The sequence below is a fragment of the Anser brachyrhynchus genome, assembly GCF_964034855.1.
Source record: "Anser brachyrhynchus genome assembly, chromosome: 3".
Taxonomy (NCBI): domain Eukaryota; kingdom Metazoa; phylum Chordata; class Aves; order Anseriformes; family Anatidae; genus Anser; species Anser brachyrhynchus.
Genome location: NC_137696.1, coordinates 22270037 through 22290034, shown reverse-complemented (window position 1 = coordinate 22290034; position 19998 = coordinate 22270037).

Sequence of the window (19998 nt, the reverse complement as noted above, 5' to 3'; positions counted from 1 at the left end):
AAAAGACATCTCCTTTGATTTGTGACTCCTTAGGGCATGTCCTGCCTTATGGCACTCAGAAGATTAAGTCCAAGGAATTGCTGTCATGAGCAAGCAGGGCCTGATCAAATTGAATCAACATGCTGACATAGCATCCCACTCATCCATAATGTAGGGTTATTCAAACTTGTGAAAATGCTGCCTCTTAAAACTGATCGGTCAGGTTGGCAATTATCAGGGATGGTTCTGAGCCCTCTCTCAGCATGACCTCTGGATGAACAGGAGCTGATGGCACAGGAGACCAGCCTGTCACTGAGTTAAGCCACAACTGATCTCCTCTTCCCAAAACACTCCTCAGTATGATTTGTGACCCAAAGTAACTGATAACCTCAGCCCAAAGACGGTGCAGAGCAGGAAATAATCACAGACAGCTCCAGGCATTAGCAAGCTCAGCAGGAACCAGTGAGGAATCAGTGGTCAGGGGAACGTCTGAATGCATCTGGCTAAAATTCCAATTACATGAGGGAGCTTGCACAACTTCTGCCTCCACAATGCAAATCCTTCCTCTGCTGCCATTTATGCATAAAATAAGAGCTTCTGGAGACAGCATATTTTGTAGCCAAGTGTCTCAGGTGTTGCTCCAGGCCACCCTTCTTACACCAAACAGGCAAGATCGTGCATCTTTAGTTGTACATTGCTTCCTATCAAGTGAGGAGAGAAGCAGCCTCCAGTCTTCAGGAGGAAAACCAGGGAGTGCAGTGATGGAGAACTAGCAGAGCCTACTAATAGACTCATGTCCTCCTTTTTGTTTTTTCCCTTTAAAGTACTGGCACATTAATCCTTTAGACTTCTGGTCTCTCCGGAGAGTAAATTCAATAGGTACTACAGCTAGAAAGAGGGTTGGATCAAGGTCCTGGAGAAGAATAAAGTAGATCTCTAGGCTTCTCCTTGCTTATGTTTTACGATCCTTGTGTAGGTTAACATGTTTTTCTAGGTATGCCACAATCCATATTACATTATTTTTCCATTACTAGTTTCAAATTATACCTCTTCTCCCTCTAAGCTCATAAAGTTCTTTTTAAAAGCTCATAAAATTTCACCTGTGTTTGTTTATGGCTCTCAGGATATGAACTAAACTCAATCAATTTAGCCCTATTTACCACTGCTGAACTTCACTCTATATTTCACTGAACTACCTTTTCAGGAGGAATATGTTACTTCCCCTCCCTTTCCTTTTGCTGAACTCTTCCAGCATGGCCACTGAATCCAGAAGACTAATCCAATTCAATTTTTCCTTTTGTTGGAAACCCATTGATACAATTCTGGCTTAAAATGTAAATGACCGTGTCTACACTGACAAATAGCTTTGTTCCCTGCCAGCACCAGACAACCAGCAACTTTGCCCCTAATGCTGGCAGAAATTAACACACACAAAGCAAAGTGGTAACTAGGCATAAACCCCCAAACTGGAAACAAAGTTTATCTAAACATGTTTGAGTTGCCATGATTTCTTTTCCCATTTTAGACAAGACCATGAAAACAGTTTTGATCTCTAGCCCTTTATTTCCTTTATGGCTGGAACATGAAGTGAATCAACATTTCAGGACCTCCAAAATATTTTGATTTGCTTTTGGTATTTGCTTATAAAAATGATCGGATTTTATCAGGGGGGAGTGGAAGAGCTGGGTTATTTTTTGCTGCATGGGGAAAGAATTTGCAAAGGGTACAACAGAAATTGACTCCAGCCTTTGCAAAATCTGTGGCTCATTCTCTTTCTTGGTTTCATAGTACATTGTTGCACTGGACTGGAATGAACCAGCACCACTTGATTTCTTGCAGCCTTGTGACTTTGAAGGAATTGTTCAGCTCTGGTAGCTCACGCTTTGGCACAGGTCAGCCGTGCACATTCCTGCCCATCACAGAAGGTGCACAGCCTCCCTCCTACATGCACCTTGTGGACACCACAGGAGGAGGAGGAGATGCAAAGGTAGAGGTGGGAGTGGGTTGGAGGGAGGGAGGGATAGCTGCTATTGCAGTCCCTGGGCAGCGGCAGTGGCCATGCAGAGGCATCCCATGTGCTGACAGGGGAGCGCTGACCACCTGCTCCTGAGAGGGAGGCAGCACAGCCTAGTTGTCACTGGGAAGCAGAAAGTCAACTGACTTCAATTATGTGTGTTATGCAGAATTAAATTTGCTGGAGGAAAAAAAAAATCACCCCAGTGTAGAAACTTCTGCTTTTCTTCTCATAAGAGAGGAAAAATGGTGAACCTGTCCTGTTCAGAGAGAGCTGAAACAAGGACTGGGCCAAAAGCAACACAACAACAGGTACAAACACCCCCGAAGTTTAAGAGAGGATCTCCTCTCCTAAGATGGGCCATCTTAAAAGCCACTCTAAAATGGCCAAACCAAAGTCCTAGATTCTAAGCAAAAATGAATTTGGGAGCAGTACATCCAGATGCATATCTCAGTTTAGCAGGTTTTGAATATGGGAAATCACTATGTGGCATGCCACACCATAAAATTCCATGTTTCTCTTCAATATCACATGCACTCAATAAAAAGACTCTCACACAGGATATTTTAAAGTGAGTAGAAATGCATTCATACGTGGAACTTTCCTCTTGCTTGGTTTTATACAGCAGACCCTGTGTGTGTGAAAAACAGCATTCCTTTCCCATTAACAGTCTCACACTCCTGATAGTGTTTCATGAAGGTAGGTAGTTCACTGAAGTCTCATCTGCTCCCTTTGTATCCTTTTTTTTTAAATGTCCTACTGTTTTCTTCAGGAAAGACATTGACTGTTCTTAATGAAAGGACCTTAAGGAAAGGACAATTTCATAAGTGATTGTACGGGCAGTTGTACCTAGGAGCTATGTGGTCAACCACACACATATCAGGGTGAGATACAAGCAGCCAGCAGTGTGGGCACAGGATGAACACTTCACCTGCAGTCAGAGTTCTCTCTAGGTTCATAGACTCACGAATGAGAAAGAACAGGATGAAAACCTCACGTAAAGTCACAGGTCTTAGCTTTACCTTTAAATCCATTCACTTGAGCATTCCTTTATATTTCAGTTCCCCTCAAAAGCAATGTTTTTTGACTCAAATAAAAATGTCCCAGTAAGCATATAGGCCACAAAATGTGCTAGCACATTGCCAGCTGTGACATGGCTATCTGAGTGTGCTCATAACCCCACATCCCTGCCACACATCTGCTGCCTGCCCAGAGCAATGAGGGCTTTTTTTGAGGTCCTGGGTCTAGAGCTGCCAAAGTGCTGTCTACATCACCATGCTGAGATGACAAAGGCTAGCCCAGTCCCAGTCATAAAAGAATTTGACTATTTATGTGAATATGGTTCAAACTGCTTGGGATCCTTTGCAGATAATGACACTGCAGATCTATACGAAGATCTAAAGGAAGCAAAATCTTTAGGGAATTTCAGCAATGGGTAACCAGATGCTATAATTTCTTAAGCAAGCAGCTTAAAAAATGCAGCTGCAAAAATGTATGTGTACATAGACCTGGTACCATCCCCTCAGCCCCTGTCCTCCATTGTCTGTCCTTTTCATGCGGACAAACCTCCTCCTGCTTTAAGCTAGTATCAGTGTATGGACTCAGCTGCTTCATCTGATGTAGATGAAGCTCAGATGCTTCATCTCAAGCAGGATGGACAACAACATCTTAAAGTACCTTTGCAAGGCTATCCAATGCTTACCTATCAATCAGAGCTTCTCCCAGAGTTGAACATGCTTTCCTACTCACACCAATAGGTCCCATACCATACCTCTGTGCTACCAAATGACAGTAAGTCTTTAACTGCAGTTCTCGCTGACAGACATGTGTGTGCTCTTGTGGTACACCAAGCCAGATGGAGGGTAACCAATCCAACCACAGCGACGCGGCTTTCAGTCTGAGCTGGCTCCCGGCCCCCAGGTCAGGGCACAAGCAGTGCAAGCATAGCTGCATGCAGAAGACTGCATAGACAGAGAAAGCAAAAGACAGATGGGCAGTGGTGCAGCAGTGGTATTCTCTTAGAAAGCACCTAATGATCCCTGGAGTGAGAGTTTCTTGAAGAAACTGGACTCTCTTCATCCTGTTCTCACTGTGGTCCTAATTTGCCTTTCTTTACTGCTAGCTGTCCTCAAGCTGGGCTTGGGTGAACAAATAAATGTGAGGTATCTGAAGTTTTAATAAACAATGTTGCTTACATAAAAATAAAAAATAAAAATGAGACTCTCTCTCCATCTTTTCCAAACTGAAAAACAAAAAACCCCATCATTTCCCCTTTCTTCCTTCCACTGGAAACTTCTTTGACACATTTAGATTAACAAAGTCCATTTGATAAATCACTTACCATTCACATTCCCATCTCCTACTCACTTTCTTGTCTCACAGCTGAGGACTGATAGTTGTCCTTAATAGCTGCCCATGAGCACCAGGCACAGCACCGAAAGCACAGTTCCTGGTGCCAAGGCTCTCCCCACATCCTGAAATCCAACTGGAAATAGATCCTGCCCCTGCAAACTGGACAGTGGATATTTTCACCCTAATAATAACCTTCTATTTTTAGAGCAGTGGAGGGAATCAACAGCAAGGCTTTGCAAAGACTGGCTTTTTTAGAGCAGCACTGGTCACAACTCCATGGCATGGGTGAGGTCCATACTGGCCCCACCACTGGCTGTACAGCTGGAAATCAGCCCTAGGCATCAGCATCAGATGCTTCTTTTGATGCAGCCCAGTATACGGTTGGCTTTCTGTGCTGCAGGTGCACAGTGCTGGCTTATGGTCAGTTTTTCATCTACCAACACCCCCAGATCCTTCTCTACAGGGCTGCTCTCAATCCACTCATCGCCTAGCCTGTATTCAGATTGGGGATTGCCTTGATCCATGCACAAGACTGGTGACTATACTTGGTTGGTGACTATAATTCATGACTTCATTTGAATTAATTGCTTTTATTACTCTGCCCCTTCCATAATTCCAGAATAGCAAAGTGGGATACCTGACCAAGAACACACCCTAAGAAAGGGGATGTTCCTCCCTTAGGAAGCAGTTGTCTCTCTGTAGCTTATTTGTTAAATTTCCACATAAAAGAGGCTAGCAAAATAACATGAGGACTTTCCTTCAATCTTACTGACAAATGGACCTGCATAAAAGAAAACTCAGTGTACCCAAAGACGTAAAACCTGACTTTGCACATAACACTTAAACCAAAATCTGGATTTTTTTTTTTCCTGAATGGCTTCTATCTTTTCATTAGGCTGAAGCAACCAACCTCAACAGCCTCAAAAGTCAGAATTTCCAAACTGTGAGTCCAGAGTAACAGGGGCTGGACTCACCTCCCTGAAGGAGCACTAAACACCAGCAAGAGTGGGCCAGGACAGTTTTCTGCAGCACATGGCTATGCTGCAGTTCCTCTTCTCTACCCGAGCATCTGGGCCTGTACCCCTTTCCATTTCAATTTTCCTACACCACTTCCCTTACTCAGATGACCACACTAGACAGTTGTGGCCATCTCAGTAAAAGCTTGTGTGCGTAAGTAAACCCAGGGCAAGGGTGAAATTGCTTTAGCAGAACTGGAAATTTGGGTTGTCTGTTTTTGAATACCCAGGCTGAGATTTCAAAAGGTTCAGAAATGGGCCGATGCTGGGTCCATTTCAAACCAGGCCCCACAGAATCATAAGAATCATTCAGGCTGGGAAAAAGACCTCTAAGATCATCTAGTCCAACCTTTAACCTAGTTCTGACAAGTCCACCAGTAAACTATGCTACTAAGTTCTACATCTACACATTTCTTGAAGGGATGGTGACTCAACTACATCCCTGGGCAGCCTATTCCAATGCCGCACAACCCTTTCAGTGAAGAAATTTCTCCCAGTCTCCAGCCTAAACCTTCCCTGGCACAACTTGAGGGCACTTCCCCTCATCTTATCACTTGGTGTTTGGGAGAAGAGCCCAATCCATATCTCACTACAACTTCCTTTTAGGTAATTGGTACAATAAGGTCTGTCCTGAGCATCCTCTTCTCCAGAGTAAACAACCCCAGTTCCCTCAGCTGCTCCTCACAGGACTTGTGTTCCAAGCTTCACCAGCTTCGTAGCCCTTCTCTGGACACGCTGCAGGGCCTCGATGTCCTTCTTGTAGTGAGGGGCCCAAAGCTGAACACAGTACTCAAGCTGCAGCCTCACCGGAGCTGAGTACAGGGGGACGGTCACCTCCCTGCTCCTGCTGGCTACACTATTCCTGATACAAACCAGGATGCTGTTGGCCTTCTTGGCCACCTGAGCACACTGCTGGCTCATATTCAGCCAGCTATTAACCAATACCCCCAGGGCCCTTTCTGCCGGGCAGCCTTCTAACCACTCTTCCCCCAGCCTGTAGCACTGCTTGGGGTTGTTGTGCCCCAAGTGCAGGACCCAGCATTTGGCCTTGTTGAACTTCATACAGTTGGCCTCAACCCATCGGTCCAGCCTATCCAGATCCCTCTGCAGAGCCCTCCTGCCCTCGAGCAGATCAACATTCGCTCTTAACTTGGTGCCATCTGCAAACTTACTGAGGGTGCACTTGATCCCCTCGACCAGGTCATTGAGAAAGATACTGAAGAGAACTGGCCCCAGTACTGAGCTCTGTGGGACACCACTTGTGACCAGCCTCCTACCGGATTTAGTTCCATTCACCACGACTCTTTGGGCCTGGTCACCCAGCCAGTTTTTAATCCAGTGAAGCGTACATCTGTCTAAGCCTTGAGCAGCCAGCTTCTTCAGGAGAATGCTGTGGGAAACGGTGTCAAAAGCCTTACTGAAGTCTAGGTAGATCACACCCTTGCCTTTCAGGACTGCCTCCCAAGGGACTCTGCCAACCAGTCTCCTTAACAGGCCAAAGTCTGCCCTCTGGAAGTCCAGGGTGGCAGTTCTGCTAACCCCCATCCTTACTTTTCCAAGAATCAAAAACTTATGAATTTATGAATTTAAACTTACGAATTTATGAAACTTTATGAATCTCCAACCTTCACATCACCCACAAGTCCTTCTCTATTTATGAGCAAAAGGTCCAGAGGGGCACCATCCCACATGGTGCTCCCTCTTCAGGCTTATTGAGGGTTAAGGACAAATCTGCTAAACTCCTTGTGCTCCTTTCAAAGCACCAGATGCTACACTGGCAACTCCCAGGCAGTTTGCATCCTAAGCTTACCAGTAGAAATGAAGCTCAAGAGCTGCATTTACAACATCTGGGAAGTACACAGAAACCCATCAGGAAACCACTGAGAAAACTCCAGCTCAAGGCTCAGATCCCAGATGTACCCAGAGCTGCAGGTGTGTTTGGGTCCAACGTTACTGCACAGACTTCTTTCTCCACCACCAAGAAATAATCACTGTCGTTGTCTTCCCAGCTGGCGAATGACTGTCAGAGAGAAAGCACCAAGACTGGAGCTGCTCAGGCAGCTTAATTCCTTCCAGTGCCTCCCTGCCATTGCATAGCCTAAATTAGAGCAAAGTGGCACTTGCATGCCCCAAGACAGATGTGCTGCTCCTGCTTGTCTTGTCCCTGTCTGCTGAGAACAACCAACTCACAAGGAGAGCAGAGCAGCAGCTGGGCACAGTGCCTACAAAATTAAATATTGCCGTCTGGGTCCTTGCACAATGCCTGACACTAAGAGAGAGGTTTCAGAGCTACTTTTTGCATGTGAGGAGGCACACCACTTCTGGCTTGAAGAGTGTGACTCTGCTGAAAGCGAGGGAGCTGTGCTGATTTACACCAGCTGAAGAGTTGATTACTGAGAAGCTGTGCTGCCTCACTCCGTAATTTTTCTTATTTTATGTAGTGTCAGGGGGCAAATCAAGGCCATGTGAAGCTCTGTGCTAAATCTCTCATTGTGATTTAGGAAATGTGTGGGAAAACAGGCATGTGCAGGACAAGAGTCCTCTCTGAACAGAGTCAGTAGGTCGAGGATGGTATCAGTAAACAAGCAAACAAACTCCAAACCCACCATCACACCTGAAATGAGCTTTTGTGGATCAACCTGCTGATAGAAGGAGCTTCCTCCTGATCCTAAGCAATGATCTATATATCCTGAAGCCCACAAGCTCATGTCCCCCGCAATATGCCTTGTTTATTTTTTAACTTAATGACTGTTGTGCTTCCTCCCTTTACTCAAAAGAAGGGTTAAAAGGAGGAAGTGCTATACAGGCTCACAGCCATGCTGGGGGGTGGGAAGAGAGGGTCTGGGTCAGCTTGTGCCAGGCAGGAATATTCTCATTAACACAGAAAATGTGAGCTGTAAGAGCTTCTCTGGGGCATGCTGGATAACGTGTCCTGGTGCTCAGCAATGCCCAGGCAGAGCACCTATCTAAATTATCCTTATCTCAACCTGTGAGGTGTTATTTTTGTTGTTGTTGTTGTTTTTTCTTTGCAGCACAGTTTCTTCTTACCCTCTTCTTCTAAGGAGGGGGAGTGAGAGAGTGGTTTTGGTGGATTTCAGCTGCCCAGCAAGGTAAAAAACACCACACCTTCATTTCAGATACAGGCAGGGGTGGTACACAGGCGGCCTGCCTCTGTGCTCAGTCCTTCCCTTAACATTCTTCAGTAACTGCTTAAAGCTAAGGGTGGTCTTTGCAGAAGGACCAGACTGGGATGGGTGAGATGATTTCACAAACACATCTCACCAGAGGTGGCACAGATGGACTTCTGGGTGCTGTGACATGGCCACAGCCAGGCTGATGGCCCCACCAGCAGCAAGACTTCCTATTCACAGAAGCTTCCCACTCGCAAGGCCACTCCACACAAACCAGTGTTGTAATGCATCACTTTCCCAGCCCCAATGACCTAGTGCTGAATCAGTGACCTGGTGAGAAGCACCACAGCCCAACGCATCCTGACCTGCAGCAGCCCAGCCTTGCATGTGACAGAGGTGTCCTCAGCCACTCGTCCCATTCCTCCTGCTTGGAGAAAGGACCTAACTGCAAAGGAGGATCTGGTAGTCGGAATCAGACAGCTGAAAAATGTTGGATTGCAGCCTCCACCATTGCATATTGGAATTGTTTGTTTATCTTCCTGCTTCCTCTGTAAAGCAACTCATCCCAGCTGGGTCATAAGGAGAGGAACAATAGCCATATATTTTTAGGATCTATCTGTGAATCATTGGTAACCAGTTTTTCCATTTTGTCACCCAGAGCGTTTTGTCTGAACGAGATACCATGCAAAGCAGTTCAAGGCAGAAGCACGCAGGGCTTAAGTAGAAGAGAGTCCTGGAAGTCCTTTTTTTTTTTTTTTTTTTTTTTTTAAATGAAAGGTGCCATTTTTCTATGTAAAGCTCAGACAGATTTCGCCTAGGTGTTTTTTTTCTCTCCCCTCCCCTTGACCACATGACACAGAGACAGTCAAAAGCAGCCACAGCCCACGCTCTGTGCAACAAGTAATTTGCCTGCTCATTAGGAGCAGCAAGTTAACAATGCAATTCTGCAGCCTAAATATAGTGTGTGGCGGTGTGCCCCAGCCTGAGCACAGCCATGCAGCACCTCCGGGGATTGTCGGGGCAGTAACAGCAGAGATATAATATACGGGCATGCGATCAAAGGCATAGTGAGAGGAAACAAACACCTTTTTGGCCTGGCTTTCCCTTCGGGCTCGGGGCTTGCAGGCACTGCTGGACAACCTCTGTGCTGCCGTGAGCTCTCTAGCAAACCTCATCCTTCTCCTCCATGATCTTGTCATCTCCTTCCGTTAACGACTGCTTTTGGAGGAAATTAAGAGTGGATTTCAAAAGCCCTTAGTTACGAACACAAGTTCTGCTGCCTCTGAGTAATTAAATAGTATGGGAATCATTTCTCCTTAAGAAAAGGGGTTTGGGGAATCACTAGATCACAGATTCCCCCCATCTCTTCCCCCAAGTCTCCTCTGAAGCAGTAACTCCCTGTAAACTGCAGATTTAGCCCATGAGGCTCCCTTTCAGCAGCGTTTCCTTGTCTTTTGTTCACAGATGAGGTAGTGTAGGTGCAGAGGTAAAGAGGTTTGTTTTGGCATGTATGGAAGATCAGGGGAAATTCTGCCTGCTTGTCCTTAATCATAACCCTATCAACAATCATCCAGACTCCTAACATTGCTTTCTCATTAAACCTGGCGACTCTCCAAAATGGCTTTTTCAGAAGTCTGCCTCACACTCCTCAGTACCTCCTCCCCAGGTCTCTAATGAAGGTGTTTTATCTTTTCCATGCACAGGGGCAGGACCTGGGTACACATCTTGCCCCAGTCTTCCCTCATTCTTCATAGCACTGATTCATGCCAAATACAAACATATCCCATGTTTCATATTAATTATTCCCTTTTCAGGTCATGCTCTTAATGATAGCATTTTTGTGGATCAGTTTCATTCTACTAGCACATAAAAAACTCCAGATCACCCCAGATCATCTAGCATGTTTGCCTATGGAAGTTTTTCCACAGGGCTGCTTTGTAATAAATTCCTTTCATGCAGGAGAAATGATTCTATCAGAAAATGGATGGACTTGTGCAGTCACTTCCCAGTATCTCATACTCAATAATTACTATTTCTGAGGACAGAAGTGTGGATAAGAGCAGACAAAACCCATAAAAGCATGTTTCATTCTTCCTATACTCATACCAGGAGGGAAGGAGGGAAGGAGGGAAGGAGGGAAGGAGGGAAGGAGGGAAGGAGGGAAGGAGGGAGGAAAGGAAGGAAGGAAGGAAGGAAGGAAGGAAGGAAGGAAGGAAGGAAGGAAGGAAGGAAGGAAGGAAGGAAGGAAGGAAGGAAGGAAGGAAGGAAGGAAGGAAGGAAGGAAGGAAGGAAGGAAGGAAGGAAGGAAGGAAGGAAGGAAGGAAGGAAGGAAGGAAGGAAGGAAGGAAGGAAGGAAGGAAGGAAGGAAGGAAGGAAGGAAGGAAGGAAGGAAGGAAGGAAGGAAGGAAGGAAGGAAGGAAGGAAGGAAGGAAGGAAGGAAGGAAGGAAGGAAGGAAGGAAGGAAGGAAGGAAGGAAGGAAGGAAGGAAGGAAGGAAGGAAGGAAGGAAGGAAGGAAGGAAGGAAGGAAGGAAGGAAGGAAGGAAGGAAGGAAGGATCCTGCTTAGCTACACTCTCCCTTTGATGTTGGAAGGGGCTTGGAAACCAAGTGCATTTTTCAAATCCCTGAAGAAATGTTGAGATCTGAGCTTTTCACAGGGGCTTCCTCTCCCTGTTACACACACTCTCTCAGGCCCGCTGATCCAAACCTCCTCAGACTTAGTCACCTTTGGGGTCCCTACATGTCATCTTGCCTCCTAGATTTAGAGCAGGATTTTGCAGCCTGGGAATCGCAGGTACAGGTGAGCTGCAGCCAGCAAAGTCTCAAGCCTAAGGAAAGCAATTTGGTTGGGGGATTTGCCGGCACAACAGAGTCAGTCCCTTTTTCATGCTGGGTCAGACTTCCTGCCACGGTCACGTCAAGCTGTGTGGCATACTCAGGCAGAGTTAGGAGTACCTCATTTCACCCTTGGCACTTTTCATCTGGAAATCCAAAAACACTTCATGGAGAGATCACCACAGGGCTGCCATAGGCCCAGCAACTTGCCTCCCAGTATACGGTTATAAAGTGCTCCTCACCCTCCAGAAGGCTTGATTCTACCTCGTGTTAGCACACCTGCGTGCTCATTTTGGGACAACCTGGGACATGCCGTGCCTTTCAGGAGCACCGTGTTGATATTGCTGCTTTTGCAGGTGAGGAAGCCAAGGCACAGGAGCTACATCATGATTTACCTGAGAGCGCTTAGCTTCTCCCTCTTTGCAGCGCTGACAGCTCTCCCATGGCATAGCCCCACCACTTGTTCCCCAGTGGGTTTGATACAGTTAGGTCATGTCCTGCCTCTGCTGTGGGAGGTTGTACATGAGCACTACTAGCCCTCTAGATAGGAGACGTTCTGCTTGGATTAGGGGCACTCTCAGCTACATCTTACAGCCTTTATTCAGGCAAACCCTCTGCTGAGATGTATCCCTTCCATACAGCTTTACTTGGTTTATTTAAGGTTAACTAGGACAGCTGCACTGGCCAGCTTAGTCAGCAAAAAAGAACTGTTTTATGTTTTGATTTTTTTTTTCTCCCTTGCCTTCAGACAGTCCATGAAGGGAGCAAGTTCCATCTGCTCCCAAAGCTGTGCAAGACTTGACTAGGCTCCAGCTTAACTACAAACCCTGCTGATGGCACAGGAGCATGGCTGTCTAACTCTGAAGCTGCTGCCGCACCAGCTGTAAAATGTCTCATCAGTGCTGTAGGCTCTGGGTCATCTGCTCCAACAAGAGATTGGGGCCATCAGGGTTTGGCTCCTGACTCTGAGCAGGCTCCCTGCTCTTCTGTGTTGCTCTCACCACCTCGTGTGTGTGCCACTCCCTGCCTGCAGATTTACAAATTGGAGGTCTGAGGGCAAGGTTTCTGCAAGGCAGCTCTGTTGGACCCCCATTATCAGTGTTTCTTTTAAAAGCAATGGTTGTGTGTGAGGAGGAGGAGGAGGTCACTTGAAGGATGCCTGAAATTCTTTCTGAACTGCAGCCACTTCTGACCCATCACAAATTTCCCCAGTTGCTCTGGCCTGTGAACTCTGTAAAATGCAATTAAAAGAGAAAAAGCAGAGGCCTGAAACCTCTGATTCAGGCAGTCACTCTGACTATTCATCAACGAGGCCAGCCTTATGCAGTGCTGATTCAATAGGACTGCCTGTCTGCTTCCAACCCCAGTTCATCAGAAGTTCATTAGACATCTGTTCATTAGACATCCAACAGAAACCCACATGAAATTAATGCCATGTTCCCTGAAGCTAAGGGAGAAGCTTATTTAATGCAGGGAAGCACTCACACTCCTGCCCAAAACTCATCCTCACAGCTTGAGCATCCGAGGAGTGTGGGAGATGCACCAGGCTCAGCCAGGCAACCCCTCCCCATCGCAGCATCCTCTGTCTATCACCTCGCACTCCATGTGCCTCAAAACCCGGCTGCCCTGGTGAGGGGGTGGCAGGCAGACACAGAAAGAAGTGGCCATTTGGGGTGGAAGGATATTAACAATGGGTTTTAATGGCTTAATCACATTCATTCCTGGGGGAGGCGGCCCTCGGCTGATGACTGGTCAGGACACCATGCACTGGCAAGTGCAGTCTGAAGCCTGGTGGGGCCATTACATCAGTGAATCAGTGATATTTTCTCAGTTATGCCCTCTGCCCCACACATAATGGCTTTTCATCACGTGTTCGAATTTGTGTGTTTTGGGTTTTTGTTTGGTTGTTTTTGTTTTGTTGTAAAGGGCTGTTGGCTTTTTAGTTGCAAAAACTATTTTAATTCCCAGCCCAATAGAGAGGGCCTCACCTGTAGAGTTATAAAACCCTGGAAGAAAGCCACAGGTGGCTGTTCAGGGCAGGCTATTGAAGACATCCACCTGTAATTTGGTACCACTGGGGTTTTTCTACACCAGGTTATGAGTGGTTCCACATGCTTCCTCCACAATTTCCAGACAGGTTCACTCAGCTCTGAGCTGGCCAGGAGGCACTGCAGCAGCAGACAGGACCACTGCATGGGTGCCTGGCTCCGAACCACCCTCCGAGCAGCACCATGGACTGAAACAGCCTGGTGAAAAGCACCTTAATCATGGCTGAGTGCTACCTTCATTTAATATATCACAGACCAAGAGAGGCAAAATATGCACCTACAACAGAAGAATTGATATGCACTTGGGACTGCAAAGAACAAAGAAATAACTCCAACAATTCTGGAGGATCTGGCTGTATTTTCATTGAGGCTAGCTTGACCTATTTTATTTTTTTTATCCCCACACTTCTGTCTGCAGCCATAACTGAATTTACTGGCTGTAACAGCTGAGTGACAATCAAGTTTCCATGGAGAAAACAGAAGGCACAGCTCTAACGTACTCTTATCTCCAGCTCCCTCAGAATCACTGGCTTTGCCGCTGCCTGAAAGCTCCCTCATGGTGAAGACAGGGGTCCTGAGAAAATAACTGCAAGCACAGTCACACTCCCTGCATCTCAGCAGCCTGGCACGTAGGGCCGAGGAGTTTGATCTGTGCCACCTCACTGCTCTTCAGGGGCTGAAGGGAAGGTGCTCATCACAGAGCCATGTCATTCCAAGCTCCCAAGGGAGTCCTGGGACCCAGCAGCCTCTCCTCGTGCTAGCAGCCACTGCTGCACCCGCTGCTGCAATGCCAGACAGGGAGTGTGATGAATGGTAAGTGAGATGAATTCTAATTCCCTTTTTATACTGCAAATTTGACTGAATTAATAATACCTGCAAACCATGCGACCGTCTTACATAACCTTTAATTACTCAGGGAGCTCAGCATTTTCTATTGTCAGACAGCTTGCTGTAAGCTTATATTGTCTTGCTGGTTTGTCAGGCCCTGCAACGCGAAGAGAAGTACTTTCTGCAACTTTGCACAAACCAGGTGTCTGAGAGCTTTGTGCCTGCTCCAAAACCTTTATGCTTCCCTCCCATTATTTCCTCAGACCAGAAAGCCAGACATCACCCAAACATGTTGTTATTAGGAAGTGTGAAAGGGAAGGGGAGGGGAGGGGAGGGGAGGGGAGGGGAGGGGAGGGGAGGGGAGGGGAGGGGAGGGGAGGGGAGGGGAGGGGAGGGGAGGGGAGGGGAGGGGAGGGGAGGGGAGGGGAGGGAAGGGAAGGAGGAAGGGAAGGGAAGGGAAGGGAAGGGAAGGGAAGGGAAGGGAAGGGAAGGAAGGGAAGGGAAGGGAAGGGAAGGGAAGGGAAGGGAAGGGAAGGGAAGGGAAGGGAAGGGAAGGGAAGGGAAGGGAAGGGAAGGGAAGGGAAGGGAAGGGAAGGGAAGGGAAGGGAAGGGAAGGGAAGGGAAGGGAAGGGAAGGGAAGGGAAGGGAAGGGAAGGGAAGGGAAGGGAAGGGAAGGGAAGGGAAGGGAAGGGAAGGGAAGGGAAGGGAAGGGAAGGGAAGGGAAGGGAAGGAAAGGAAAGGAAAGGAAAGGAAAGGAAAGGAAAGGAAAGGAAAGGAAAGGAAAGGAAAGGAAAGGAAAGGAAAGGAAAGGAAAGGAAAGGAAAGGAAAGGAAAGGAAAGGAAAGGAAAGGAAAGACATTTGTGTTGAAAGAGTTATTTCCAAGGAGCTATCTATATTACAATGACAAAAGATGAGACTAATGGGTGGTTGACGCACTGCATGGGGCCAGACCCAGCAAAGCACTTAAAAGTGCATAAAGCTCCTAAGCAAGTTTTCCAATTGACTGGAACCTATCTTTTATTGAGCACTAGACATGAGTAAATGTGAAGAGAATTAAGCTCTGACATGGAATCCTGGATCAATCAGATTTTTTCTGTGGCTCCAGCAGTGGCAGGAAAAACACTCATCAGCCATTATGTGAAGCTGTCCTCATGTGGTGGTGACTGACATGCCAGAAAGTCTGCATGGGACAAGAAGCTGAACTCCTCTGTCCTCCTGTGCTTCATACTACCAATAGCACTCAGGTTCTCCTTAAGTTTCTTTGTCCTCCGTGTGCTTGAAGGCAAGACTTGCTCCATGTCATTCCCCTTCTCCCTAAAGCAAACACTAATTATATGGGCCCTGATTATAAGGCTGGTTTGCACTGGCACCGCACCACAGATTTCATCAGCATTACTGCTGATGTGTATCTGCAGAACTGCAAGCGGAATCAAACCTAAAAAAAAAATTATTATTATTAGTAAAATTTGGTACCTAAAGCATTTGTGGATTCCTCTCATTTCACCACCCCTGTGTTTTTATGTGCAATTAGCTGTCTTAGGGTCTCTATTGGGGATCATTGCATTAAATAATAGCTCAACACTGAGTTACAGAAATGGGTCTATAAAATGTTATATGGCACATTAAATGATGCATGAAAATGAACTAGGCAAGTTAGGGAATAGGGATTTCTGTTCTCTGAAAAGTCCCAAGGGAAATGACAGCAAGCACAGATATGTAGACTCTGCCATGCTGTCTCAGACTGGTGGTGCTTGCCCTTCACCACCCTGGCTCAGCTCTGACCACTGTGAGGAAAGCAGGAAAAGATTTTTAAAAGGAAAAAAAAAAAAAAAAAGCAGTGTAATTGCAGATGAACACAAAAGATGTTGTAGCATACAGTGTTAACAAGATCCCTACACACACATTCATATGAGTTCTTAACCTGGTGCTAAAACACAACATGTTGCTGCCCATGGTCACACTCTAAAAATGAAAAGAGGGCAGAATCAGGCCACAGAAGTTGCTTCAGAGCTGGAGAATATGCCTTATAGAGAATATATATATATATTATATACATATATTATATCTAGGGAAGCACCCTGAGTGCAATGTATTACTGGGAAGGTGGATTTGATTACAGTGTTTGAGTGCATAAGTCTAGACACCAAAACGCTCCATCAGAAAAAGGCAGAACTTTTTGTTTCAGACTGAAGCTGGCCACACTAAGTCAGAAATACACAAGCAGTATAATCTTAGTAGTTAAAGACAAATGCCAAAGGAAACAAAAAGCAGAGTCTCCATCTTTTGAGATGGTCAAAGTGAGCTTGGAGAGCTGCCTGGAGGAAAAGTTTTAGCTAAAAATACAAGCCCGCAGACTAAGTGCAGGGTTGGTGAGTTGAGGTTGCATGGCCTCAGATGTGGAGAGGGTCAGACTGGCAGTGCCTTGTAAGCTTGTGCTCTGTGGACAGTTTATGAAAGACTGTATAGGACCCAGTTCGGTCCAAATTATTTAAAAAACAAAAAACTTTTCTTATAGAGTGCAGTGATATAGAAGCCACCAACCTACAGCTATCAGAAGAAGATTAATACACAGATAAGAGTATTGAAAGGAAACAAAGAAACACTGCCAGCGATTTGTCACGAGATGAGAAGGGTCATCCCTTCCTCTCAGAAGGATGTGAGGGCTGGGGATGCACATCCCAGCTAAGTCACTGCAACCCGTCACTTCATACGAGAGAGGAAATCAAGTTTCCAGAAGGGTTTTTTTGCTATAAAACTTGAGAATTACTGGTGCTCCATAGCAGGGCTGAAGGGCTGGGCTGTGGGGACCTGATGTTGGCAGGTGCACCCACAGCATCCTCACACTCCTCACCTGCCTCCCAGGGTACAGGAGACTTCATCAAACATTATGAAAGGTCACCGATGCTCAACAATAAAATGGTTTCCTGCTTTCACCAGCTTTTCCTGGTGGTAATTAACGTGTCTTCCTGCAGAAGGAATACTGATAGAAAGGTAAAGCCAAGACCTGGAGAGAATTGGGCTTCCAAGGAACTGCTGATTTGTCCTTGTTTGAGAAACCTGGTTAAGGCAAGTGATCAGGTGTTGCTAGAAATTGGAAATAATCTGTACAAACACATTCCTTCCTATGTGACTGCCAAGTTAATTATACCTTCTTGGGCAGCCACTCCATTTTACAGAAATTATCTCTGTCCAAAGTGTACTGCTGCCTGGCACAGGCTACTCCATCCACTTTAGCGCTTTGTGTCAGTGCTGAATTAACCCTTTCTGTCATCACAGCTTCACAGGATGGATATTGCTATCAACCCCTCTCCTTCCAAGGACAGGAGAAAAATCTCTTTCAGTGCAGGCAGTCAAAAAAAGACACAAGTCTGGGAAAGCCAGGATAGCTCCATGACATTTCAATGTCTAACTCCAGCTGTAGATGAAAGCTCCACATAGCCTTTTCCTCTCCTCTCTAGCTGCTGACCAAACCTGTGACCAACAAAGAAGGGTTCAGGACATATGCCCATGTCCACCACCCGTAACAAACGGGAGGCTGAGGTGCTATACAGAACACTCTGCCTTGTGCCTGCTGTAACTTCCCCAGCTAGTTCTGGTCTCACCCGATGTCAACACTGGAACAGTTTCTCCGTGTTTACATGCTGCATTCCACTTCCATGGCATGCAATCAAAGCTTTGCATCCTCCTGGAAAATTAAAACGTCCCCTGGGGGAAGATGGTAATTAACACATTGAAAGAGGATGATTCCACAGTGGCAACAGGAGTAATCAGAAAGCTAATTATTTTTATATAAGCTGTTTTGTGTGCAGACTATCACAGGTGCAATGGTCTCATTCTGTTGGCTTGATTGGGGGCCAGTGTGAGCTGTCCATGCACACCTGAGACCTGGAACCAAGAAAAAGGTAAAGCACAAGCTGACATAGGAGGGAAGCAGTCAGCTGTATCTTTATTTGAACAGGAAGAATTTCTTAAGTGAGAAAAGCACCCTCCCAAAACTGAATTACCTCTCAACCCATGGGAGAGCCCATGCTCATGTTCAGTTTTTCCTAAACCCATTTCTGACTCTGCTTCCATTCAGAGCTATCAACTCAGAGCTACCAGAGGAACTGGCATAGCCCTAAGATTTTAACATCTGATTACTTCAGATTTGTTAACATGCACGATACAGAATGGTGGTGATGCTTCCATTCCTGAGATGAGGAATTCAGAAGAGGTAAATTATTTTCTTGCTGAAGTCTTTCTCAGGGTGGGTGCTAATGCTCCAACACTGCTCCATTATCCCTCTTCAGTCAGGGATGTCCCCATACTTGATCCCACGGAGGTGGGAGCTTAGCATCTCTGTACTGTTGTACAGAAATGTGTCCTGAGCATGCCCCAGTGCAGCACAGGGGATTTTGTTTCAAAGAGGCATGATCTCTATCTGCCTATCTCCAAACCACAAGGTTCACATGCCCTTTCCATCTCTGGGGTCCCCAGATGCAGACTGGCTGGAGTTGGACTCAGCTGTGTACCAACAGCAGATTGGTTTCCATGGAGAAAGCCCCGGCTTTCTCCCATAGCACCTGGATGGTGCTATAGGTGCCCCAGCCACCTCTCCAGCCTGGCCAGGTGAGGGACCGGACTCTGGGGCACAGTTCAGGGTATACTGAGGCCACAGCCAAAACACAGCCAGTGCTGCTCAATGCATACAGCAAGGAGAGACCATCTTCTCCCTCTCTCAGATGGCTTGATGTATCCTGGGGGCACATCCTTCCCTCAGCTTTCTCTTCTTTTAGTCTCGGTAGGTCTGGCTGGTTTGCTCTTTTATTGTAGACTACATTCCTGGTATGATGTTTGCCTTTTACAAAAGCCTCATTACAACATTGACTCATGTCAAGTTTAGGTCTTATGTATGAGGCTTAGAAATTAATTACTTGGGACATGGGAACTGGCTCCAACACGGAGATGGCTGTAATTCAGGCCTCTCCCAAACATGACTCTAATTTTAAAATAAATCTTGTAGGTTAAAATAACAGCATGTCTTGGATACACCTTCAAGCTTCCGAGCCACTTAAGGTCAAAGCTACCGAGGCTGGGTATGTGGTTGTTTGTTTTGTTTAAGTGAAAGGTGAGATTCATCACCCAAATGACATCTGCAGTGGGGATTTTAAGCAAATACATATCTATTGTAGGTCATTTAGTGAGATGCTTCTGCTGGCAGCTACTTTAAAGCCCAGTGCAAGGAGTGGTCACCACACATGACTCACTCAGACTCTGAGGCCTTGCTTTATCCACAGGCCATGGCCTAGCCTTTGCAATGAGGTGGAAACCTGGCCAACAGCGAGCAGCTGATGCCCAGCATGACTTTCTGGACACGCTGCCTTTGTTACATGGGACAAAACCCGGTGCAAAAAAGACAGGGAACTCCTGGAAAGAGTCCAGCAGAGGGCCACAAAGATGATATGGGGCCTGGAGCATCTTCCCTATGACGAAAGGCTGCGAGACCTGAGTCTGTTCAGCCTGGAGAAGAGAAGACTGAGAGGGGGTCTTATCAATGTGTATAAATACCTGAGGTGTGGGAGACAGAGGGATTTGGCCAACCTCTTCTCAGTGGTTTGTGGGGATAGGACAAGGGCCAATGGCCACAAGATAGAGCACAGGAAGTTCCGCACCAGATGTGAAACAACTTCTTCACAGTGAGGGTGACAGAGCACTGGAACAGGCTGCCTAGGGAGGTTGTGGAGTCTCCCTCTCTGGGGATATTCAAGGCACGTCTGGACGCCTACCTGGGCAGCCTGCTCTAAGGAGCCTGCTTT